This window comes from Danio rerio, chromosome 2, assembly GCF_049306965.1.
Source record: "Danio rerio strain Tuebingen ecotype United States chromosome 2, GRCz12tu, whole genome shotgun sequence".
In the NCBI taxonomy this organism is placed as follows: domain Eukaryota; kingdom Metazoa; phylum Chordata; class Actinopteri; order Cypriniformes; family Danionidae; genus Danio; species Danio rerio.
In genome coordinates, this window is record NC_133177.1 from 37,306,782 (window position 1) to 37,333,610 (window position 26,829).

A 26,829-nucleotide genomic window follows, 5' to 3' on the forward strand; every position below is an offset into this window, starting at 1 on the left:
ACATGTCCATAATACACTGTGATATAGCCTGATATGGATCTTATTGCTTTCTCACTACAATCAATCCTCTTCAGAGTTAGTTTCAATCAAGCCAAGACCACTTCATTCGGGCGATCTTGGATCGATTGTTTTGGTGCTGATCCGAGCACGATTGCTGTATTCACATATGTCAAAGGAACCTTGCTAACTGCGAAAAAGTGCCAGGTTCCGAAACAAAAGTCTAGGTGTGAAAGCACCCCTCAATATGTGCTGATTCAAATGGGTTGAGATGCAAATCAATTCAAGGTACAATTTGGAGTAGGAGTTTATTTGAAAGAACCTATGAGAGTCTGGCTGTCTTTAGGAAAGTTTGCACATTTTTTTTCTGTTCATTAGCCTCTAATAGACAGATTTTAAAGTCGTGTTTATAAGTGCAGTGCTGCTTAGTTTACAGCAGTAAGCAGGGTTGCCAGATACAAGAAAAATGTCAAGTGCAATAAGAATAAGACCTGCCCAAGATGAATAAAAAGTACCCAGTTTTTTTTTTCTGTTGTCAAATAAGAGTCAATTGCTGGATTTTCTTTGATATCTTGTGATACGCATAATTGTAGATAACGTATGTGTGATAAAGTTGGCAACTGACAAATTTTCTTCACACATCACAACACTTGCATATTTTTCTCAGATGTGGGAGAAACTGATGTTCTGTTTAAAATTTGACTTGACACCAGACTGTTGCTCACTCCTGTGCAGCAGTTTTGAGGTTGCCAGGTATGCATTACAGTTCAATGATTATTAAAAAAATCACCAGAAAGAAACATTTTGGTGTTCCTAGCACATTATGATTTTAGCACAAAAAATGCAACCTTAAACTTCATATTTTTTCACACAACTGCAATTTCAATAGAGCTCAATTTTGCAGGAAAACTACAACCCTAACAACATTGGCATTAAGCTAGGAAATGCTAGGTCACTGCTGTTCATAATCACCATCTGCTGGAAGAGTGTGAATCTGCATCTCATTAACCTCAGATATTTTATCTAATAACTCAATAATTTCACAAAGCTAAAGTCAGATCATTCTGTTTTTTCTTCACATTAAAATCCAAATTAAAATCCTGATTTAAAATGCAAAGTTCACAGGCAAAGTATTTGGTTTTTATGATGAGAGATCTTTTGAGTAACTTCTATGTATTAAGGTTTGTTTTAAAATTTCTGTTTACTTTTGCTATATTTTAACTTTGCTAACAAACATGCAGCAATAGCCTAATAAAAGGATACGATCACGATCAAGGATCACAAAAAGTGAACCTAATCAAAATATGAGTTAAGTGAATCATTACATAACCTATTTGCTGGTGTTTTTAAAACATCATGTAACAGTCTGAAACATCTAAATCTAAATGAAACATCATAAAACAAGAACATTAGGTCAACTTGGCTCTTTTTTTGCTCTTCACATATAGCAGCCAGTTATAATTAATATATATTTTATATATCACCCAACACTTTATTAGGAACACCTTACTAGTTCCTGGTTGCACCCCCTTTTGCCTTCAGAACTGCCTTAATCCTTTGTTGCATAGATTCAAAGGGACTGGAAATATTGCTCAGAGTCCATATTGACATAATAGCATCCTGTATTTGTGGCAAACGTGTTGACTGTACATTCATGAAATAAATGTCCCGTTCCACCACATCCCAAACGTGCTCTATTGGGTTGAGAACTGGTGACTGTGGGGCCATTTGAGTACAGTGAACTCATTGTCATGTTCAAGAAACAAGTCTTGGTCTAGATGATTCGCACTTTATGACATGGTGCGTCATCATGCTGGTAGCAGCCATTAGTGGCGCTCACTCTTCTCTTTTTCTGACCATTCTCTGTAAACCCTAAAGATGGTTGTGCATAAAAATCCCAGTAGATCAGCAGTTTATGAAATACTCAGACCAGCCTGTCTGGGACCAACATCCATACCACGTTCAAAGTCACTTAGAACACCTTAGTCCCCATTCTGATGCTCGGTTTGAATTTCAGCAGATCGTCTTGTCCATGTCTATATGCCTAAATGCATTCAGTTGCTGCGATGTAATTGTCTGATTAGAAATTTGCATTGCGACAGTTAGGCAGGTATACCTAATAAATTGGCCGGTGAGTGTAGTTCATTTAATAATGGCTACATATTTTAAATTTTCAATAGTGACAACCACATTTGCATATGACAGTAAATCTACTAATCAGTTTTGTGTGTGGAACATGACTTTGAGAAAAAAATTGAGATGTTTTAGTATCCACATGTACATTCTGATGTCTTTTTGAATTGATTTAAGTCATTTTTTGACTAAAGAACAGCATCCAAAGGCTTACTATTGCTGCCAATTTTAACAAAGCCACCGTCGAGACATTATGCTTGTTTATTTTTGGAAGGCTGCTTTGAGAGCTCTGCCTTAAATGTAGCGATGTCCACTTATTACAAGCAATGCTTATTAAGCACCAGCAGGTGAAGGTCAGGATATTTTGGTATGTGGCTTATTTATTTCTAAGACAAAGCCTTTGGGTTTACGCTTGGGGTTTATTATGGGCTTGTTGTTATTTGAAGTTTCTTCTATTAAGATCTGGCAACACTAATGAACACATTCCTATTCCTGATTTCCTGCACTACGCATACAGAAAAGACTGACATCTCTGATATAGGTTTAAAAACATCATTAACAACTAGTTGTTCAGTTCTGTGTACCCTGCACAGAATAATTGCATTGTTTGAGGTAATGAGGTTGTCATTCTTATAAATTACTTAACTGTGTATACAGAAATTGACTTAGAACTAAAAGTGACAATCAATTTTAACTGTAGTTTGCCAATATTCAGCTAAAAATCTGATGAATTTTGACATAATTTCCTAGCTAATCACTAAGTTGTTGACTATGTAAATGCTTTATGTACTTGTCAGTCATATACTGAATCCAGTGGTGGAAAGAATACTGAAAAATCATACTTAAGTTAAAATACCTTTAATTGCCTAAAAATTTAGTTCAAGTAGTGTAAATGTATCTGTTGTAAATATTACTCAAAGTATGAGTAAAAAGTAGACCTTTCAAAAATACTCAAGTGTAGTGAGTAGAGAGTATTATGCTATAAAAAGCTGATGCTTTCACATGTAATTTGTAGATGTGTGTAAACGTAACATTCTGTAGTGGATTTAGTGATTGCCCTGGCACATTATAAATCATTAATACTAGGTTAGGTTTAGGTCATGACATCAGGTGATCAAAATTCAATGTTAAAAGACAACATTATTTTGGTTGATTTTTAGTTAGTGGATGTGTTAGAAAGTGACCAAAATCCAACGTCGAGCAGGCATCTTAAATCAATGTCATATTAATGTCAAATGCTGACATTTATTTATCAGGTATGGCAACCAAAATCTAACATCTGATAGACGTCATATTGGTAACGTCCACTTAACGTTAAGCTGTAACATCATTAGACGTTGATATTTGGTTGATTTTAGATTGTGTTAGAAAGTGATCAAAATCCAACGTCAAGCCAACATATTAAACCAACGTCATATTGACATACAATACTGATACTTATTCGTCTGGCATGGCAAAAGAAAAAAAAAAATTCAACATCTAATAGACAAAACAGTGGTAACATCCACTCAAAGTTTAGCTGTAACATCATTCCACGTTGATATTTGGTTGATTTTAGGTTGGATGTTGGACATTGACATCAGCCTGAGGTTGGGTTCTGATGTCAACCCGATTTTCATTTCCAAACAAAATGTAACGTCCCCACACTGTTGGGGTACAACGTCAACCTGACGTCATGTTGACCTGTGCCTGCTGGGTGTTTAAGGCCATTTGGGTCATCATACAGTAAACATCAATCATCTTCTCATCAGTGACATGCATCTAAACAGTCACTGCGTTAATGCATGTAAAGACCTTCTTAGACACTTTTATTGCTTCCAAACAGTTTGCTGCAATTTTAAATCGCCCATGTCTTGAGGTAGTTCATTATGATTCGATTTATCTTGTATGTGCCATTTGATTGAATAGGAATCACAGGACTGATTTTTTTAAAAACTAAAAATAAAGTAGTGACTGCAGGTTGAAAAAAAGTAGTGGAGCAAAAGTACCAATATTGCACTACAAATGTACGCAAGGGAAAGTAAAAATACGCGTTTTTAAAACTATTTCATAAATTACAATTTCTGAGAAAAAACTACTCAATTACAGTAATTTGAGTATGTGTAATGTATTTCTTCACACCACTGACTGTCTCTAAGTTTCTTTCACTCACTTGTTACCCTCAAAAGCCAAGGGTTTATAGATTAACTGCCACACTTTCTCAGCCAGCCTTCATTGTTATCGGCTTTTTATGTTTCCTCACAAATTGGAGTTTTACAAGAATCACCATTTTAAAACTCCAAGATATCCATGCTGGTTTGTATTATTTTACACTGCTGACCATGCACATTATCCGGTTGCCATGTTGATATCTGGAATAATTGGACCTTTTTTTTTTTTTAAATCAGCAAACTGCAAAATACCCTGAATAAATGAGACAACTTTTTGACTTGAGACAGCCAATCTTTCGCCCTTTATTAGTTCTACTGCATATTAAAAATAAACAAACAAACAAAAACAAAAACAAAAATCACTGAGTAAACAGTTTCTGTTGTACGAAAGTCAAAGCCAAAGCAAAGACTAGCTAGTGGATGTGTTATCCTGCCTTTTTTTTACATTCTCCTGAGCTCTGTTACCCCGACAACCAGGTCTCTGTAAAGCTTTGAGAGATTGCAGCATGATCCAATTAAGGTACATGTCCTCACACGCTGCACTGCAAACCATCTCGTGGGCCAATGATAATTACCCTGGAGCCCTGCAACTCCAATAACCTTTTTCAGTCCTTACCAGCAGACAGCAGCTTCCCCTTAGTAGCTTCCTGTCAGCGTGCGCCCTGAGTTCAGGGCGTTCACCACTGCAAGGCATTCCTCTGGAACTGTTTATTGATGGAAACCCTGATGCTCAGCAGAGACCGAGATGTAGATCAATATGCTAAGTTTATTCTTTTCCTGTATTTCAACTGTCTTTCCACTGTTGTGTTGTACTGCTGTGTTAGATGCACTGATAATAGGGTTTATATTAGTTAAAGTGTCAATTATACGCCCGTTGACTGTATACTTGGCATTCTAACCAGGTTCATTAAAGGGATAGTACACTCAGAACCCATTTACTTAATGTTCACATTAGGGCTGCACGATTCTGGCAAAAATGTGAATCACTAATTTTTTTTTTTTTTGCTAAAATCAAGATTACTATTTTCTCACAATTCTGTACATGTAAAATAAAGGTTAATATTAGAAGGCTATTATTATTGTTAATTCTCAAACATATGGTAAAACAACACTAATAATATTAGGCCTATGTGTAGCTTTACTGTTGCTTAAAATGCAAAATTTTGTACAGTCATTATTGTGGACTTGAGCAGACTTTAAATATGTCCTGTTTGTTAAAGTGACAACACCAGAATACAACTTCATATTCATAATTATAAAGTTGAATTATTATATTTGAGATATATGCTTGTCATTTGTCATTGACAACATTATTAGACCATTTGTTTTCACTGGTAAAATGAAACATTTGTCATTTATTTAATTTTAATTTAATTTGTCAGATTCCCTCTTGTGTTATATTCATTCAAAACATTATAGGCTAGAGTATACTGACACAGTAAACATTTATTTTAATGCACAACACTATGTGTTCGCTATGAAAGAAAAAAAAAAGTGAAATGCTTGTCGTAATCATAAGTGTAAAATGCGTTATGATCATTTTTATGATGTGCGCGCAGGCTTCACTTTCACTTCCGAGTGCGGTTCATGGCTGCCGTCACTCTGAGAAAAAAACACACACATGCACATCATTCTTTCAGGTCGGCTCTCAAACGATCGCTCTGTGCAACAAACAACATTATTAACAACTTTATTACCTGTTATTCACAGCCTACGCAGGCTCTGTTCACTAAAGAATGCGCACATTCCAGCGCACGTTCTTGGAAGTAAAAAAACAGCTCGCGGTCAGCTCGTGTGTGGTTTTGAAGCCGCGAATACATCATTAAGTTTAGACAAAAATTACATTTCTTGGTGAATTATACCTTATAAATACAGTATGTGACACTTTTGACGCCATTTGAAGGTGTCTATGTCACTGTGCAGACTTGTGCGGCCGCCTTTATGCTTCTCTCCTGACCTTAAAAATATAATTGGCTGAATCGTAAAAACGCTGAATTAAGATTGTTTGAAAAGTCGAATCGAGATCTTTTTTTTTTTTTGATTAATCGTGCAGCTCTGTTGACATGTCGCAAAATTGTTTTAGTTCCTTTTTTTTCCTGAAGAAGTTATTTTGAAAAATGTTGGAAACCTGTACCTATTGACAGGGATGGGCAGTATTTATGATACATGTATTTCAAACACGTATTTAAATACAAAAAAAAAGATTTTATAATTTGTATTTTATGGGGTTTATGAAGATGGGTTAATAGTTTGTATCAAAATACTTTAGTATCTTGTATTTTTATATTCGTAAAATACTGTAATATACTTGGGGCTGCAGGGGGGCGCAGTGGGTAGCACATTTGCCTCAGAGCAAGAAGGTTGCTGGTTCAAGCATCGGTTGGGTCAATTGGCATTTCTGTGTGGAGTTTGCATGTTCTCCCCGTGTTCGCTTGGGTTTCCTCCGGGTGCTCCGGTTTCCTCCACAAGTCCAAAAACGTGCTATAGGTGAATTGGGTAGGCTAAATTGTCCCTAGTGGGTGTAAATGGGTGTAGATGTTTTCCACTGATGTGTTGCAGCTGGTCATATGCTGGTTAAGTTGGCGGTTCATTCTGCTGTGGTGACCACAGATTAATAATGGTATATTATATAGTATAGTATATTTTTCATAACATACTTTGTTAGAAGTCTACAAGATGACATCAACAATCACTGAAAATAGTATACTGAATGATGCCTAGACCAGTAATATGTAATGTTGTATAAAATAGTGTATAATTCGGCATAAGCATCTTTGCATTAGAAATTAGTTGTAATAAAAATATATGTCTTTAAGAACTGGATGAGGACCCTTCAGCACATGATCATTCTCAGTCTCAGTGCTGCAGCTGGAAATGTAAAGGAACTTAAAAAATCTAAAATTTCAAGAGTTCACACTTAGCTGATGATTTACAAAGCTTATTTGGCATGCTGTCCCGGGAGAGAGCCCCGAGCTCAAGGGCTCCTCGAGCCCGGGGCTTCCTCCCGTTGGCAGAGCAAGAAGGGAGCCTGAGCTCGGTGGATCTCAGAACTCCCCTGCCGCTGTAGCTAAGGGAACGTAAGGAATTAGACAAGCTTGATTGTTAAGTATGTTGAATGTCTTTGGATGGTGGGAGGAAACCGGAGAACCCGGGGAAAACCCACGCGGACACGGGAAGGACATACAAACTCCCCACAGAAACACTCACCGGTCCTATCGAACTAGGACCGGCAGTATTCTTGCTGTGTGGTTCACAGTGCTAACCACTGGACCGCCGTGCCGCCCAATTGCAGGTAAAGGAGGAGAATAGGGGAGGAGGGGGGTTTCTTCCAAACGAAGATAAAGTGAACTGAAAACTTAGACTATTTATGGTGCCTTAGGGCTCATATGATTGGAAGATTAGTGATTAGCAAATGCGAGACTGGACGTGATAAATCATAAGCACGTGATCCTCTCGAAATTAGTTTATGAATAAACTTCACTTCAAGAGTTCACACTTAGCTGATGATTTACAAAGCTTATTTGGCATGCTGTCCCGGGAGAGAGCCCCGAGCTCAAGGGCTCCTCGAGCCCGGGGCTTCCTCCCGTTGGCAGAGCAAGAAGGGAGCCTGAGCTCGGTGGATCTCAGAACTCCCCAAAATGCAGAAATTAATCGCTCTGGACAGCAGCCGCGTATTCGAAGAAAAAACCCCCCAAAAGGCAGGAAATTTAGAGCTATATCCGGCTGCTGGATATAATAGAAGGAAAGAGGTTAAATGCATGGGCATTAATTAGATAGGATTAATAAGGGTGAAAAGAGGATTCTAATAACTCTTGCTGGAGTTAGAGTTTGAAGGAACCCCTGCGGGGGTCATGGTTTTCGGGGTTATGGAGAAGGGGAGAATAGGTGGTTTGAAGCAGTGAAAAGAGAACTTTGAGTGAATCTTGTGGGAGTTGGAGCTCTAAGTGACCCCTGCGGGGGCCAGAGTAGAGTGAAGGTATGGAGCAGTGAGTGGAGGAGAGTAGCTCTTACGAAAGATGGAGCTCTTGTGAGAGTTTGAGTTTAGAGCGGCCTCTGCGGAGGTTAGAGCTTGAGGGTAGGGTGTAGATAGGAGTGACCTCTGCGGAGGTTAGAGCTTGAGGGTAGGGTGTAGATAGGAGTGACCTCTGCGGAGGTTTGAGCTTGAGGGTAGGGTGTAGATGGGAGTGACCTCTGCGGAGGTTTGAGCTTGAGGGTAGGGTGTAGATAGGAGTGACCTCTGCGGAGGTTTGAGCTTGAGGGTAGGGTGTAGATAGGAGTGACCTCTGCGGAGGTTTGAGCTTGAGGGTAGGGTGTAGATAGGAGTGACCTCTGCGGAGGTTTGAGCTTGAGGGTAGAGTGTAGCTGGGAGGAGCAATGAGTGGGAGGGAGTAACTCTTGTGAGAGTTTGAGTTTAGAGCGGCCTCTGCGGAGGTTAGAGCTTGAGGGTAGGGTGTAGATAGGAGCGACCTCTGCGAAGGTTTGAGCTTGAGGGTAGTGTAGATAGGGGCAACCTCTGCGGAGGTCATGGCTTGGAGGTAGCGTGTAGATTGGAGGAGCAGAGAGTGGGAGGGAGTAACTCATGTGAGAGTTTGAGTTTGGAGCGGCCTCTGCGGAGGTTAGAGCTTGAGGGTAGGGTGTAGATAGGAGCGACCTCTGCGGAGGTTTGAGCTTGAGGGTAGTGTAGATAGGGGCAACCTCTGCGGAGGTCATGGCTTGGAGGTAGCGTGTAGATGGGAGATGCTGGTTAGCGGTGAGGTAGGGGTTAGCCGTGAGAGGTTTTAAGGTTAACTCTTGCGAGAGTTGGAGCAAGGAGCGACCCCTTCGGGGGGTCAGAGCTAGGGGGGTAGAGTATAGATTAGGGGGATAGGGAGCAGTGGGTGGAAGAGCGGTTTTAGGGTAACTATTGCGAGGGTTGGAGCTTTGGAGCAACCTCTGCGGAGGTAAGCGCTAGGAGGTAGGAGGCGGTGGGTGGAAGAGAGTAACTCTTGTGATAATTGGAGCTTGAAGCGACCTCTGTGGAGGTCAGAGCTTGGGGGTAGAGTGAAGATAGGGGGAGATAGGTAGCATTGAGTGGGAGAGAGTAACTCTTGTGAGAGTTGGAACTCGGAGCGACCTTTGTGGAGGTCAGAGCTTGAGGGTAGATTGCGGATAGGAAGAGATAGATATCTGTGAGTGGGAGAGAGGATTTGTATAACTCTTGCGAGAGTTGGAGCTCGGAGCGACCTCAGTGGATGTCCGAGTTTGGAGGTACTCTGTATAGCAAATTGAGGTTGCTGAAATGCTAACTGTAATGGCCTTTGGGGGCGTCCTTGGCAAACCTGTAGGGGTGCCATGGGTGGACGATTAGGCTTCTGCTGAGTTTGGTTAGGATGACTCTAGCGAGAGTTGAGGCTCTATTAGGTACCTTTGTGAGTTGGAGCCGTGTGAGGAGTTGCTTGGGGGTTGGTTAGAGCCTGTTGTGCTTCCTTGAGGTGGTATTTACTGAGGCGTATGTAAGATTTGAAAGCTTCAGAAGACCAGCGACCAAGGGTCTGGATCTGATTGTGTGAGAGCCCGTTAGAGGCTGCTGTAGTGGCTGCGCCAATCCTGAATGAGTGGCTGGAAAAAGGCTCTGGGGAAAAACCTGATAGGCGAAGAATTTCTTTAAGGTGTTTTGGAACCAGAATCGAGATACTGGACGGTTAGCGTCGTCAGTAAAAAGCGGGGCCATAGGGTTAGCTACTTGAGATTTTCTTAGATTAAGATAGGCTAGGAGAGTTTGGAATGGGCGAGTAGGTGAAGGTATGTCGAAAATGAGGATAGAGTGTCCTTTCTGGATTTGATCTGTTTTGCTTTGTTTGATAAGGAAAGAGATAGTTTCCTTATCTTGCAAGCTAGATCTGAGATGGTGGGGTGGAGTAGAGGGTTAAATTTAGATGTAACTGTTAATTCGGAACATCTAAGAAACCCAAAAATGCTAGATTAAACATAGCATCTAAGGTGCGGGCTGTATGGGAGGAAATATACCCTTTGCGAAGGGTGTAGATGCATGAGGTAAGGATTTTGAGTGTGATGGGTAGTCTAGCATCAGGGCTGGTAGGGTGGTTTTTCTGAATACCCTTGATAAGAAGGGAGGTTTGCGAATTTGTGATGGCGTCGGAAGGAGACCCATGGATTAATTTGTGAAAGAACTGGATCCCGCTAAGGTGGCTCTTTATTGAACTGGCTTGTAGGTGATTTGCGGTGTGAAGGTGGGATATAAAGGAAGTGATAGAGAGGAGAGAAAAATCAGGGAAAGGAAGTTGGTGTAGAATATGGAATTGTTTGAACGAATTCCATGCTGTGAGGTATGCATTGAGGGTTCTAGGAGCTATTGCTTGCAGGATGAGAGATAGAGAAGTTTGGTGAAGATTATGAAGTGGGTGGTTTATGGCAATATCGTTTCTGAATACGGAGGTACAGGCGTTGGGTGAGGGTCTGCTTCCGGGGCCAGTTGCCAGAATTTCTGTAGAGAGAAGCGAGAGAGAGAGTCAGCAATTTGGTTTTTGCAACCAGGTACATGTTCAGCAATCATGATAAATAGTTTTTTAGCAGATATCCAGATAAGGCGTCTTAAAAATGGCATAAGTGCTTGGGAGTGAGAGCGCCTTTTGTTGATGCAATGCACTGTGGCTTCATTATCGCAGTGAATGAGAATGCTAAAAGTAGACCATTCGTCCCCCCACAAGATAGCTGCTGCAACAATGGGGTAGAGTTCGAATAGGGCTGGAGAACATTGGTCTATTGGGATGGAATTGAATTGGGGTGGCCATGTTGAGGCAAACCAGTGTCCTTTGTAGTAGCCGCCGAAACCAATTGAGGGGGCAGCGTCTGTGTATAGGTTAATGTCGATGGGGGATGTTGTTAAGTCGCTATAGAAAAAGGAACAGCCGTTCCATTGCTTAAGGAAAGAGATCCATAAGCAGAGTTCATCGCAACTTGGTTTAGAGAGAATAATTATTTCTTCTAAACCTTGAACTGTGGTGGATAGTTGAAGGAGGTGTGAAATAAAGGGGCGGCCCTGTGGAATGATGCGCATAGCGAAATTTAGATGGCCGAGAATTGATAGTTCTCGTTTTGTGCACATCTGTTTTTCGAGGAAGATTTGGGATAGAGAAATGATCCGATCGATCTTCTCTTTGGGGAGGGATGCTTGAAATTTGTGCAAGTCTAGATTAATGCCCAGAAATTCGATTGAAGTACTGGGACCTGAAGTTTTTTCCTCTGCTAGAGGAATTCCGAGATCAGCGAAAACTTGTTGGGTGATCGCTAAGTGTTTGGCTGGAGGAGATGACGGGGGAGAAATAATGAGAAAATCATCTAGAAGGTAGATGAGGTATGGAATTCCATAATTATTGGATAGAATCCAGCATAATGCTTCTGACATCATGTCAAATATTTTTGGGCTGCTTTTGCATCCGAAGGTTAGTCGGACTGCAAAAAAGAATTGATTGCGCCAATAAATGCCAAAAAGGTGCCAGAAGTCTGGGTGGATTGGCATGATTTTAAAGGCAGAAGAGATGTCTACTTTGGCTAGCCAGGCGTTGTGGCCGGCTATCTTTATAAGAGAGATTGCTTGATCGATGTCGTGATAGTTGAGGGTATATTCTTCTAGTGGTATCGTGCTGTTAATGCTAGGGAAAGAGGAATTATGTGGGGACGAAAGGTCGACTATGAGGCGTTTTTTGCCGGAAAATTTTCGAGTTGCGACACCAATGGGGCTAATGCGTGAAATATTGAATGGAGGAGCCTTAAAAGGTCCGATCATGAATTTGTTGTCGATTTCTTTTTTAATAAGATAATCGACTGTTTCGGGTTCGGAGGTCGCAGACTGAAGGTTAGGACAAATTAGATAAAGTGAAAAATGGAATGTATCCTTTGTGAAGAGGATGTGGAGTGTAGTAGGTTGGATGAGGGTCAGCTTCTGGAGCCAGCAGTCATGATCTCTAAAATAGAAAAACAAAGAGAATCAGAAATTAAATCTTTGCAAAATAATACAAGTATGGCAGACATGAAAATTGTTTTAGATGATATCCATGCGAGGCATCTGAATAAGGGCATGTAAATGGAAGCGCTTTGTTAATGCATGGTCTGATAGCTTTATTGCTACAATGTGCAAGGATGGTAGAGGTGGGTGTTCGTCTCTCCACGGGATGGCAGAAGGATAGAGAGCTGAGCATATGGGGTGTGGCTTGTCTGGTGGTCCTGGAAAACTGGTATCTCTTGAAGAGTGAGCATGTGAAGTGATAGTGAAGTTAAAATTTTTATTTATAACAGTCAAGTGAGAAGTTTGTTGTCTTGCCGTTTTCACACCCGACTGACTTGCTACATAATCCTATATGACATTTTGTATGGCGTATTACACTTGGACTTTTGTGCTTGATGGCGTAATGTTTTCCAATAGCTTGCTATAATTTACTGGTTGGGTAATAATCTTTTCAGAAGTTTTTTTTTTTTTTTTTTTTTTTTCCCTCTTCTTAACTAAATTCACAAGCGTGTCTGGCCTATTCATTCATAAGGTCTTTGCAACAGAGTCAAGAGAGAGGGCGGGACCATCTCCAGTCTTTTAGCTCATTGGATGGTGATGCTTCTCTTTACAGCTATTGGCTTAACGGAGTTTCAGTCAGGCAATGCAAAAGGTGCAAAAAGCCTGGCGGCCATTTTGTTAATCAAATTCAACATTGTTTATGGCTGGAGCTGCTGTTCTGCTGAACACATTCCAGCAAACAATCTGTTATACGATGGATCGCATGTGTACTGCTAGGAGAAGGTAAAGGTTCAGTTTTTGCAATAGCTTTGGAGTTTTGGCTGTTATCTTGCTGGGAAATAAGGTTGAAGACACAGCAGATGCGTTGTGGAGGCTCTTTGAAGTGGAAGGTTTTGGTGTTGTTGTTTAAGCTGTTGATGAAATTGTTGGAGTTGTTTGAAATGGTAGTAATAGTTGTTGTTGTTGCTGTAGCTTGTATATTGTAGCTTGTAGATTGAAGCTTTTAGATTGTATATTGTAGATAGTAGCTTGAAGCTTGTAGATTGAAGCGTGTAGATTGAAGCTTTTGTAGCGCTTGTAGCTTTTGTAGCTTTGTAGTTGATGAGCAGAGCATTCTTCCAAACAGAGATCCTGATGATTGTAGCTTGTAGCTGCTTTGGTTGTCCATGCTGGTTTAGAGTTGTTTTTTCAACGGAGCTAGCTACGGTGAAGCTGCTTCTTCCAAACGAAGATAAAGTGAACTGAAAACTTAGACTATTTATGGTGCCTTAGGGCTCATATGATTGGAAGATTAGTGATTAGCAAATGCGAGACTGGACGTGATAAATCATAAGCACGTGATCCTCTCGAAATTAGTTTATGAATAAACTTCACTTGTGTTCTGGTGTTCACTGAGGGGGTAAACTGAGACTCTTGCAGTTAAAGAAGAACTGAAAAACTAATGGGAGAATGAGTAAACTGCACAAATAATAGTAGTTTATGATGGATTGCTTAACAACATTAAAACAAGTCATACAGTGGCAATACCTATACTTCATTGGCTGTTTCAAATGCCAGTAGTTGATCTGCTGGTGCGTTGTATAGTTAATGAAGAGAAATGATCTCCAGACTCCAGACTTTGCAAAAACTTATTTTTTTGAGATATCATGTTATCAGAGTACACTTTCAAAAACATGATGTATGGAAATTACTAAAACTCTAGATTTTAGTAGTCTTCAGAAAAAAAGTTTTTACATTAAGTATTGAAACAATAAATTTATTTTAAAAATATGCGAACAAAAATTTAAATAACCTCTTTATATATCACACTTTTAAAAAATAAGACTGTTAAGAGATGATGACAAATTTACTGGCCACGCAGTGGATGGAAACACAATAAAGATCTGTAGTACTAAAGTATATTCCAACTTGTTATTTGCATTCCATGTTTTTTTACAGTGACTAAAGAGATCATATTCAAGACATGCCTTTCTGTATGACATTTGTACAAAATGTGTGCTAAAATAAAAGAGAAACAAGTTATGAGTGCCTACAAATGTAGAGGAGTGGAGGTGAAGTTGGCAGATAAGCTGACCTAAACTTGCTCAGAGAAATGCTGTTGCTGTCAAACATTGTTTACTTTGCTTAGTTTAATGTTGAAGGGATTGATCTAATATGCCTATTAATGTAAGGTTTGCAAAGAAATGTTATGCTCACTTGTAAGTATTTCATAATATTTTCAAAATACAAAATAAATTATTTTATTTTTATACATTTGTGGCTGCTGTATTTTGTATTTTATTTTAGTACACGTAAAAATTATGTTTTTGGTATTTTATTTTAAAATACATTTCAATGTATTTTTGCCCATCCCTGCCTATTGACTTTCACAATTGTCTTTTTCATTATTATTTTTGTTTTTAGTGTTCAACTGACTAAATGTTTCTAATATTCTTTAAAATATTTCACTTATGTTAAATGAAAAAAAGGAAACTCAAAAATGTATGGAACCACTTGAGGGTGAGTAAATGGTGAGTCAATTTTTATTCAACTATACTTTTAACAGTGCAACAACACAGTTGTAGTAATTCTCTCTTGAGATAAAATGTGTATTGGTTAAGGATGGTGAAAATTCACTGTCTTTTCGAAGACACCCTTCTCCACCCCAGTTCCACCTGATTAAATCATCTACCAGGATTACATATACATATTATGTTTGCAGCAACAGTGTGTTATATTCTTAGCAAGTCTATGATCTGCTATAACAATCAAAGAAGCAACAGCAGCAGTGTAACAAATCTATGCCCAAATGCAACAGCATTGCTATATAAATATTTATTACCATAACAAATCACTCCAAGAATTTCCATAACCAACAAATGGCTGTCTTTATAAGTGAGACAGTGAATATTTCACTGAGTCATTTAGTTTAGCCATACTGATTTATACAAGAAACAAATATGCAATTAATTTATTGGCTGTGCTTAATTCTAAAGTGTTCTTCCTTGTTTCTACAGGGAGTTTAAACTTAAGTGTACTGTAGGAAGGCATGTTGGACCCCCCAAAATTGGAATGCACTTTTGCATCATTTGTGCCACCAATTAAGTATGCGGGAAAAGAAACACAGGAGCGAAAAAAAAAAAAAAAAGAATCCCTCGAAGTCCTTCATTTTGAAGTGCCCTTTGAAGTGGGCAGTTTGGAGGACTTTGCTTTGTAACGACCCCTCAATATGGCGACCGTGATTGTTCTCAGACTGAAGTGCCCTTCAGAGGCAGATTTATCTCATTTGGAATGCAGCATCATCCAGGAACCCAACAAGTGGCTGACTTTTTGAGTGATTCATTGAATCTTTCAAACACTTTGATCACAACAATAATTCATTCAGGACACTTTTATGGTTTGTTGCTCGGAGGGGCTTAATTCTGGTGTGGCTTTATTTGAAACTATTTACCTTGACCAAACAACCCAAATATCAAGTAAATAGCAATACTTTATAGAAAATTGTAAGTTACTACTCACCATTTCATTTCGTTATATACATTTTTTAGAGCATATTTAGCGTTATGAAGGTGTGTATTGTGTATAATCCTAATTCATATTTTTAATGTTTCAGCTGGTTTGATATACCTCTGATTTACACTGATATAATATTGTTAGCTATATTTTCATTGATGTTTAAAATCTGAAAAATAATCTAAATATGAGTTAGAGAGTGCTCTTGGCGAAAACATTTGAATGAAGCTCCTATTCCTAAAACTGAATGATTTTCTTGAAACAGTCAGGTTTTGTTACATGACATTAACTTGAGAGTCACTGCACACTGTTTGTATTCATGCACAGTATGCATGTCCTAATAAAGTTAGTTTTCTCCTCAGATCTGATACTAAGTGCTGTAAAATGAGTATTCCTCTCTGCCTCATTATGTTTAATTATTTCACTTTAAATGGAATAAAAAGAAGTGATTCATTGCCATGAAAGTGAAATTACTAAACCTACACACAGGAGCCTAAAACAACAAAAATTCAGAAGAAAATTTCAGACAGGATTTAGAAGTTTAAACTTGAATCATTTGCATTTTGCATCTGGTATAGTGACTTATAACTTTCATAGTTCTCAGTTAAATGTTTATATAATTTATTTAGGTATGTACTACCTGACAAAAGTTATGGCGACTATCCAAGTTTTAGGAACAAAAAATAATAACTTGACTTTTAGCTGATCATTTGGTATTCGAAGTGGTTTATATGAAAAGCAAGACCTCTAGATTATACTTATTTTACCAAAATAAAACATGATCATGCCTTAATTTTTAATTATTTAATTAGGACAGTAAGGTTTGACTTTGCTTAGACAAAAGTCTTGTCACTTAACCAAAATAATGTACTGTATAGAATATAAAGTCACGGTGCAGTGAACAAAGAACTAATATTGTGTATGACACCCATGAGCTTGGAGTCATCTGGAATGGCAAAGCAAACGTGCTTGCAGGACTCCTAGAGTTCAAAAAGATTTTTTGTATTCATCTTCAATGCCTCCTCCATCATCTTACCCCAAACATGCTCAATAATGTCCAATTTTTGGTGAATGGGCTAATTATTCCTGGTGCACCTTGAACGTTTTTGCTGAAGTATAAGAATTACTCTTCTGTTGAAGAATTTGCCCTCTTCTGTGGTTTGTAATGTAATCGGCAGCATAAATGTCTTGATACCTCAGGCTGTTGATGTTGCCATTTACTCTGCACATCTCTCGCATGCCCCTATACTGAATGTAACTCCAAACCATGATTTTTCCTTTACCAAACTTGACTAATTTCTATAAGAATCTTGGAACCATGTCGGTTCCAATAGGTCTTCTGCAGTATTTGTGATGATTGGTATACCTTCTCCCACTTTTACAAATGGTCAAGTTAGTATTTGCTGCTCTTGCAACTAGGCTTGGCTACAAGACTTTTGTCAGGCAGTGTATATGTATAGAGGAAAATTTATTGAGGACGAGCCAATATCTAGCAGCTTTATAAATACTTCATAAACTCCAATTCCAATCAATGAGTCCAAACTGCATTTCTTGAATGTAAAGTTTCTTCATGGAAGCAATGCTGCCAACAAGAGAACCTACATTTTTATAAGTTCGGTATGCAATAATGCAGTATTGATTGCAGGCTGGTCATTATTATTTGCAATGCTGATGTCATGACATTTTGTAAGGAACTTTGCCCCGTCTTAAAAATGTTAGAGCATTATTTATATTTGACCCTCACGTGTCACATGTAAAGGTGAAAGTGCAACAAAAAGAAACACAAACTAGACCAGGTGTGCATTTCCTTGCTCTCCTGCCATTTTGTGTTGTGCTGCAGCCTTTCAGAGTCTCGAACTCTCACTCAGAAATAGCTGCAGTGTTTTTGCAATGCATCTAATGGTGTGTGTTTTATTTATTTCATTCCACCGTTGTGTGGGTTTCAGTGAGGAAGGGATCAGGCCTGTGTCAGTGTTTGTGTGAGAGGTGAGACTGTGTGGGAAGAGGTTTGGTAGAACTAACTGTACTTGAATTGTAATAGCTTACAGCTCCCACATAATTACATTCTTCATCTGTGTAGACCCTAAAAGGCTTTATAGTCTTACTGGCTGTGCTGTCATGACCTTTCCATTTGAGTTAATTTAAGCTATTTGTGTCTAAGAGAGCGACTTGAAAGGTTAATTCAAAGGCAGTTTTTAATAATGCCTTATAAACAGACTGTCTTACATCCCTTGATTCGCAGACTAATTAGAAAGCACTTAATTCAATACTGTGAAAGAATCAGTTAGCTGTTTAATATTCATCTTTTGAGTGTTAATATGGAGTGATAGGCACAACATTTTATTGTAATGTATTATTTTTAATCCATATGTGATAAATGACTCAGGGTTATTCCACCAGATGTTAATTTCTTAACTCGTATTAAGTTCACAAGCAAAAAAAAAAAAAAAAAAAAACTATTGGCTTGAAATAGTGGCTTTATTTGAAAAATCGAATATCGATAGAAAATGTTAATATATATGTAACACAAAATAAAATTCCCATATGTATCCCATTTAAAATTCTAGGTTATAAGATTATTATGACATGATAGTTCATATTAATTACAGTGTGCTGTAGCATAACAAAGAGTTATTAAATTAATACAGTATGCCTATAAGAGCTAGACTTTAACATGGTTTCTATAAATTACTATACTATTTTTCATGTGTTAGCATTGCATTGGCTGTATGCACAGATGACAGTGTTACTATATACAATCACTGGCTACTTTATTAGGTGCATCTTTCTAGTTCCAGGTTGGACCCCCTTTTGCCTTCAGAACTGCCTTAATCCTTCGTGGCATAGATTCAACAAGATACTAGAAATACTCCTCAGATTTTGCTTAATATTGACATGATAGGAATCTCCTGTTTCACCACATCCCAAAGGTGCTCTCTAAAAATTCCAAAGTGTGCCAACAAAATATCCCCCACACCATTAAACACCACCACCAGCCTGAACCATTGATACAAGACAGGATTAATCCATGTTTTCATGTTGTTGATGCCAAATTCTGACCCTACTATCCGAATGTCGTAGCAGAAATCGAGACTCATCAAATCAGGCAATGTTTTTTCACCTTCTATTGTCCAATTTTGGTGAGCCTGTGTGAATTGTAGTCTCAGTTTCCTATTCTTAGCTGACAGCAGTGGCACCCGGTCTGGTTTTCTGCTGTTGTAGCGCATACTCCTCAAGGTTTGATGTGTTGTGCATTCAGAGATACTCTTCTGCATACTTTGGTTGTAACAAATGGTTATTTGTGTTACTGTTGCCTTTATATTCGCTGAAAGCTGTTTGCACCAACAACCATGCCATTTTTAAAGTCACTTAAATCACCTTTTCTCCTTATTCTGACGCTTGGTTTGAACTGCAGCAGATCATCTTGACCATGTCTACATGCCTAAATGCATTGAGTTGCTGCCATGTGATTGGCTGATTAGAAATTTGTGTTAACAAGCAGTTGGACAAGTGTACCTAATAAAGTGGCCAGTGAGTGTATTTAGCAAAAATAAAAGTATATGAAACAAACTTTCCTTCATATTCCAACCACAGAATTTTCCAAGAATGAGACTTGCTCCTCATCCTCTAAAAGATAATCCACTATAGGACGCTATGTCCTAGTTTGGGGCAATTCTACCAAGATTTAGTACACATTGGCTATGTGTTCCTCACGCTTCATAATAGCTAACCTGTTCAATGGGGAATTCATCAAACCATAGCCTCAGTTTGCTATCTAACTGAATTAAACAAACATCAGAAATAATCGTGATGAATAGAACTTTTTTTTACACAGTATATGATATGTAAAAATTATGTTTTATTTTTTTTTTCTTTCTTGATATTTTTTAAGATATAAATAATGTGTACTAAAGTATAGGTGTACAAAGAAAGCTCTTAATGTCTGTAGAAAGAACGAGAGATACAGAGCACGGTAAATATTATTTCCCCAGTCTCTGGATACTGCTCAAATATGAATGATTTTCTAAAAGACTTCTCCTGTTGCTGTTTGTTTTTGTCCCCTAAATAATGTGGCAGTCTAGAGTGGTTTTGGCAGTAGAACCGCAGCTCTATCTTTATAAAGCCAGTATATCAGTGTGTTCTCAGATATCCACCTTTCTGACCTCCCACATCACCGGAGCTTTACTTCTTTTCCATTTTTAATCTGATCTCCAGGGATTTTAGTTTTCTCTCTGTCACACATGTGCCAAAAATCCATGGCATCTCTCTTTTTAGCTTCTGTCTGTGTCTAAAACAGGCATAAAGACTAAATAGAAAAGAGAGAAGAGATGATGGAGTGAAGGAATGAAACATGCACAAGCTGAAACCTGGGCTTATGTTCATTCATGACCATTTTTATATAGTAGTATAGCTATGTTTAAACCCGAAGTATCCTAGAATAAAAGGCGAGTTCAGTTAGTGAGTTTTTAGTTATTTTCAGTTTCAGACAAAAAATGTCTCCATGAGAGTGGAAGATTTCATTAAAGACCCCGAGAAATGTTTAATTTTTACATTGCATTTCCTAAAGATTCTTTGCATTTTAAGATTTTAAAACATAAGGAGAAAAATTAAATAAAAAGAAAAGGGATAATTGAGAAAAACCCCACAATCGTTATGATTTATAACCTTCCTAGCATTTTTATTCCCTATTATGTAGCTCACTTTTATAAAATCAGTATGCATTACCTTTTTTTAAAGTCCAGAAAAATTAAGTTCTCACAAAAATATTTCGGAGATCAACAGTTTTGTGCAATAATAATAATAATAATAATAATAATAATGTTCGGGCGAAGCAGTGGCGCAGTAGGTAGTGCTGTCGCCTTACAGCAAGAAGGTCACTGGGTCGCTGGTTCGAACCTCAGCTTGAATGTGTGTGTATATGTGTGTGTGTGGATGTTTCCCAGAGATGGGTTGCGGCTGGAAGGGCATCAGCTGCATAAAAACTGCTGGATAAGTTTGCGGTTCATTCCGCTGTGGCGACCCGGGATTAATAAAGGGACTAAGCCAACAAGAAAATAAAAAAATGAATAATACTGTAATGTCTATTGTGCACCAAATCAGTATATATCTGAAGGTTTATGTAAAATGCTGATATAGAAATTTAAACACTTTTCTGTTTGTTAGATCAAATAAATGAAGACTGGTTGAGACTTCTTTCAAAATTATTTAAAGAATGATACAGGGTTGGTGTCACGGTGGTGCATTGGGTAGCACAATCGCCTCACAGCAAGAAGGTTGCTAGTTCAAGCCTTAGCCGGCAGCTAGCTCTCTGCAACTCTCACATGGTCGCCCACTGAAGCTAAGCAGGGCTGCGCCTGGTCAGTACCTGGATGGGAGACCACATGGGAAAGCTGGGTTGCTGCCGGAAGTGGTGTTAGTGGGGCCAGCAGGGGGCGCCCAACCTGCGGTCTGTGTGGGTCCTAATGCCCCAGTATAGTGACGGGGACGCTATACTGCTCAGTGTGCGCCGTCTTTCGGATGAGACGTTAAACCGAGGTCCTGACTCTCTGTGGTCATTAAAAATCCCAGGATGTCCTTCGAAAAGAGTAGGGGTTTAACCCCGGAATCCTGGCCAAATCTGCCCACTGGCCTCTGTCCATCATGGCCTCCTAACCATCCCCATATTCCAATTGGCTTCATCACTCTGTCTCCTCTCCACCAATCAGCTGGTGTGTGGTGTGCGGTCTGGCGCAAAATGGCTGCCGTCGCGTCATCCAGGTGGATGCTGCACACTGGTGGTGGATGAGGAGATTCCCCACCATTGTGTAAAGCGCTTTGAGTGCCCAGAAAAGCGCTATATAAATGTAAGGAATTATTATTATTATTATTAGTTGGCATTTCTGTTTGGAGTTTGCATGTTCTCCCTGTGTTTGTGTGGGTTTCCTTCAGGTGCTCTGGTTTCCCCCACAGTCCAAATACATGCACTATAGGTGAATTGGGCTAAATTGTCTAAATTGTCCGTGGTGTATGTGTGTGAATAAGTGTTTATGGATGTTTCCCTGTGATGGGTTGCATACAAAATAAATGAATGATAAAGGATTTGCAAAACTGCTAGCCCAATGGCCTGAAGCTACTATGTTTCCCAGTCAGACAGGCACAAATTAATCCACTTTGCCCATCGGACTATATTAATGGGAGTAAAAATATAGCCCATTTCAATGCTTTTGCATTCTCCCACAAATTAGATATTTATGTTGTTTATAATTTCCATGCATAGAGAAGCCATTATCAATATGTGTTTGAATTTGTGTTTGCGCTAACTGGTGTTGTCAAAAGAGCCGGTACTTTAGTACCAAGTTGATAAAAAAACTAACAAAAATAAAGGAAGGCCTACCAGGACAACTAAAAAGAATGATCAAATTAAACAAACAAATAAATAAAAATAATTCAAATTTGGGTATTTTCAAAAATATATATGTAGCCTTTGATGAATGCCATTATAACCATTTTCATTTAGTATAGGTATGTATTGCATTTTATTTTGTAAAATGTATTTTCAATTTGGGCGACTTTCTTTCTTTCTTTCTTTCTTTCTTTCTTTCTTTCTTTCTTTCTTTCTTTCTTTCTTTCTTTCTTTCTTTCTTTCTTTCTTTCTTTCTTTCCTTTCTTTCTTTCTTATAGAATTGCTCCAGATTTCCTGTGACAAGAAGTTAACAGACAAGAGGAATTATGTTTGGGTGCAACCGCCAAAGAATGAATGCAGAATGATTTACAAGTGACTGACAATTCCAACAAAACTCTACCTTTTGATATTAGTTGTGTATCAATGCTAGAGTCAGGAAAATGTAGTTTTGTCGCAAACCTCCTGAAGCCAATTCTTGTATTGCTTTGGTTTAACGTAAGCCAGAGCTCCTGCCTCGAATCATTCAATTGTAACTAATAAGTTACTAATCTTGTTGACATTGAAGAAAATAATCGCTTGACCTTTTTTATTTAACATTGAATAGATATTCCAACAATCGCATAACTTTCCTCATATATATTTGAACAGTTTTTTTAATCTCAACCTAGAAGTGTAGTTTGAACAATATTTTACCATTTAAGAGTTTAAATTAAATTTTAAGTATTTATATCCCAAATCATTCACATCCTTTGCATAGATTTTATGTGAGCCATTTTTTGGAAATGGAACCACTATCACTAGTGTACTGCTCTCAAGCTGAAAAGTTCATACATTCAATGCACAATTGTTGTTGCAGCTGCTGTGCCCTTTCAGTGCTTACATATGTGGCCAATCTAATTGCTATTCAGGAGTCCAGTCTGATGGCCTTTTATTTCTTGAGCACGACGATGTTTGTTCAAGGAGCAGAGGTCTACTTTAAAACATGAATTACAAGCGAGTCATTAGATGATTGATCACACATACATGCCGAAGGCTTTGCAGCCGTGACTCCAGCCCACTTAGCAACAGGTCCACATTAATTAATAATCCCACTAAATACTTGTGACTTCAGGCATATTAATTCACTTGGTTCAAAGGGACACGTTTAATTATATTCCCTCGCTCAAATGCCAGAGCTGGATAAGAGCAGGTTAGTCAAAGAGTCGTTTATGGAAAAAAGGATTATTTACAAATATATGTTTGAAATACTGCATATTGAATTGAAGTATGTTACAATCCAAGTAAATGATCTCTATCTACATTGTATGGTGTTGTATTAGTTTACAATTATTCAATATAATATATCATTTTTGAGCCTCAGTTACAAACTATATTAAGCAAGTTGCTAGAAGGGAGGGATTTGGGAGGGTAATAGCCTCATTTTCTTTAGTTTAGTTTAGTTTAGTTTATTTATATAGCACATTTTTTACAACACAACGTTGCCCAAAGTGCTGAACACAATCAATACTAAACATGAAATCTACATCACATAAATAACAATTAAAACAATATAGCTGCAAGCAGCAATTAAGGGACCAAGCACTATTTGCCAAAAGGTGGCGCTGCTCCAGAAGTTTTTGAGTACTTTCAGGGCATAGGGTTGAAGATGCATACCATGTTTTGTAATGATATGTGAATGTGTTGGTAAAATATAGCAGTTTTGGGCAAAAATCGAAATGGGCGACGGCCAAAATGGCTGACCTGTGAAAATCAGACATCATTGGACTCGACATGCTCGGCCGGATGTAATGAGACCAGTTTTACGAGTTTCGGACGAAAGGTTGAGACGTTATAAGCAAAAATGCAAGTTTTTTGTATCTCCGGACCACTAGGGGGCAGTGCGTTGAAAGTCCGCATAAGTCCTGCGTTAAATTTGATCGCAAGTTAAACGAAAACGGTTGGTCAAATCAACTTGAATTCCATAACTTTTGGTTTGAAAATTTTTTTGAAAAAAAAGTTTTTTGAAAAATTTAAAATAGCGCGAAAAAATTCATAACGGAAAATGACGTCATAGGGTGCGTTTGAATCGGACTGAGCCAAGGAATCAGACGAAAAATAAATTTTGAATGTAGCCCATTCAGTTCAAAAGTTATCATGATAAACATACGTGAAAGTTTGGACAAGTGGTGGCGCTAGAGAGTTTGATTTTGAGTCTTCATATTTGGTCTGATTAATGTTAATACTGTCCTCTATCATTGTGCCAAATTATACAACTTTCCCGCATACGCCTATATGGGCTGCCATTCAAATCTGGCGGAAGAAACGGAAGAAGAAGAAGAAGAAGAAGAAGAAGAAGGAAGAATAATAATAATAGGAACGCTAACAGATCCAGTAGGTGCCTACGCACCTACGGTGCTTGGCCCCTAATAAGGCAAATCCCTCAACATTAAAAAGGCTCAAATACTAAAGAACAAAGATGGTGTTTCAAACGCTTTTTAAAAACAGGTAGAGTTGGAGCATGCCTGATGTGGGGCGGAAGCCCGTTCCAGAGTTTTGGGGCAACAACAGCAAAAGCCCGATCCCCACTTCGCTTACCTTGGTACAGATAGAATAAATTCATCAGAAGACCTCAGTGACCTACCAGGATTGTATACGTGTAGCAGGTCTGATAAGTATGATGGTGCCAGTTTGTTTAAGAATTTAAAAACAAAGATTAATCGTTTAAAATCAATTTTTGACCTAACAGGCAGCCAGCCCAGAGAGGAAAGAACTGGGGATATGTGCTCAAACTTGCGAGTCCCTGTCAGAAGTCTCGCAGCTGCATTTTGTACTAATTGCAATCTGTTTAGGGTATTTTGACTAATACCCACATACAGAGAATTGCAATAGTCAAGTCTTCCCAAAATAAAAGCATGGATCACCTTTTCTGAACGCTTTGTGCAGAATATAACAACAGGGCACAAAACAACAGGGCGGCACCAACACCATCCACTATAATCAGACGTATACTTGAAAAAAATGCCAGAAAACGATGCTTGGTGCCTAGTAAGAAAAATTGAACATTACTCAGTGGCTTTCTGCAGCTCAGACAGTGTTTATATTCTCAAAGACACTCACTGAGTCTGTCTTCATTCTGAGCTGCTTCTCCTGCTCAGGGTACCGTTGTGGGATTTGCAACTCAGAAAACTCACACCTACAGCATATTTCATGACGCAAACTTGCTGTTTTTTAAACATGTTATTTTGAACATGGGCACTTAATACAGCTTTGCACTCGCAACAGCTTTCTTTTGTCAACTGAAGTCTAGACCTCGTCTGTTGTAGGTCTGACACTTTGAGTTATGTGGAAGAAGAGTGATAATTAAACAATTGCCTCGAATGATCAATACCTGACTAAAAACATTGATATTGCATTTAAAAACATGATATATTTACAGGTTAAGGAGTTTGCATGTTCTCCTCGTGTTCACGTGGGTTTCCGCATGGTGCTCCAGTTTCCCCCACAGGCCAAAGATACCTGTATGCGCTATAGGTGCATTGAATAAACTAAATTGGCTGTAGAGTATGTGTGTGTATGAGTGTGTATGTATGTTTCCTACTACTGGGTTGCAGCTAAAAGGGTTGTGTAAAACATATATTTTAAATTGGCGGTTCATTCCGCTGTGGCGAATAAAAAAATCAGAATAAAAATGTGTCTATATTTTGGATTGCAGAAGCATATACATACAGTGGGTTCAGAACAAACATATTGATACTCATTCATTTATTTTATTTTCGGCTTAGTCCCTTTAATATTCTGGGGTCGCCACAGTGGAATGAATACGCTGTGAAATCCAGCATATGTTTTACGCAGCAGATGCCCTTCCAGCTGCAACCCATCACTGGGAACATCATTGGGATTGATACTAATACTACAAACTCTTTTATTTTGTTTTCCGAAAGACTCGATTTTAGAATGTTCATTCTGCACATTTCTTAGACTCTGATAGTGATGATTCACAAATAACACAAACATTGCAAGAGATTGAGATAAATAACAACACAAAACTATGCAGTCTATGTGCTTTTTTCTCTGAGGTAAATAAATAAATTCTATGTCTGTCACAAGTTTTCATGTTCATCTGTCAACTGTTGTTTCGATTTTCATCTAATAACCAGAGTTCTGGTCCAGAAGAATTGAACTCGGTGAAGAAACTGTATAACATTTCTGGATATTTGTGTTTCATCTTTTAATAAACTTGATTCGTGAAAATTTAGATTTATAAATATTATATTAAAAAAAAGCTTTTTATGCACTTTTCATGAATGTACAGTAACATTCTCAGGCCTGCAGCCCAGGGGGTTCGAGTGGATCGGAAGCTTAAGACCAAGTGGAATCCTCTGTTGGCTGTTGCTTCAGTGTGACTTTAGCTAATCAGTTTTGCCAAATGCTAATAAAATTCAGCTGTGCAAGAAAACATTTTTCGCTACAGTATTGTTTTTTAAAAAAGATAAAACATATTATGTAACTTTTATTCTAAATCTTGGACTTTATTCATTCATTCATTTTCTTTTCGGCTTAGTCCCTTTATTAATCAGGAGTCACCAAAGCTGAAAGTGCCAACTTAACCAGCATATGTTTTTATGCAGCGGATGCCCTTCCAGCTGCAATCCATGTCTGAAAAACATCCTTACACACTCATACACATTGGA

At 38.4% G+C, this 26,829-nt stretch overlaps 1 long non-coding RNA gene across 2 annotated transcripts in view; it reads left to right on the plus strand.

Moving 5' to 3' along the window:
• LOC141378377 (uncharacterized) overlaps nt 1-26,829 on the plus strand; it is a 299,553-nt gene that overhangs the window by 152,380 nt on the left and 120,344 nt on the right. The window lies entirely within an intron of this gene.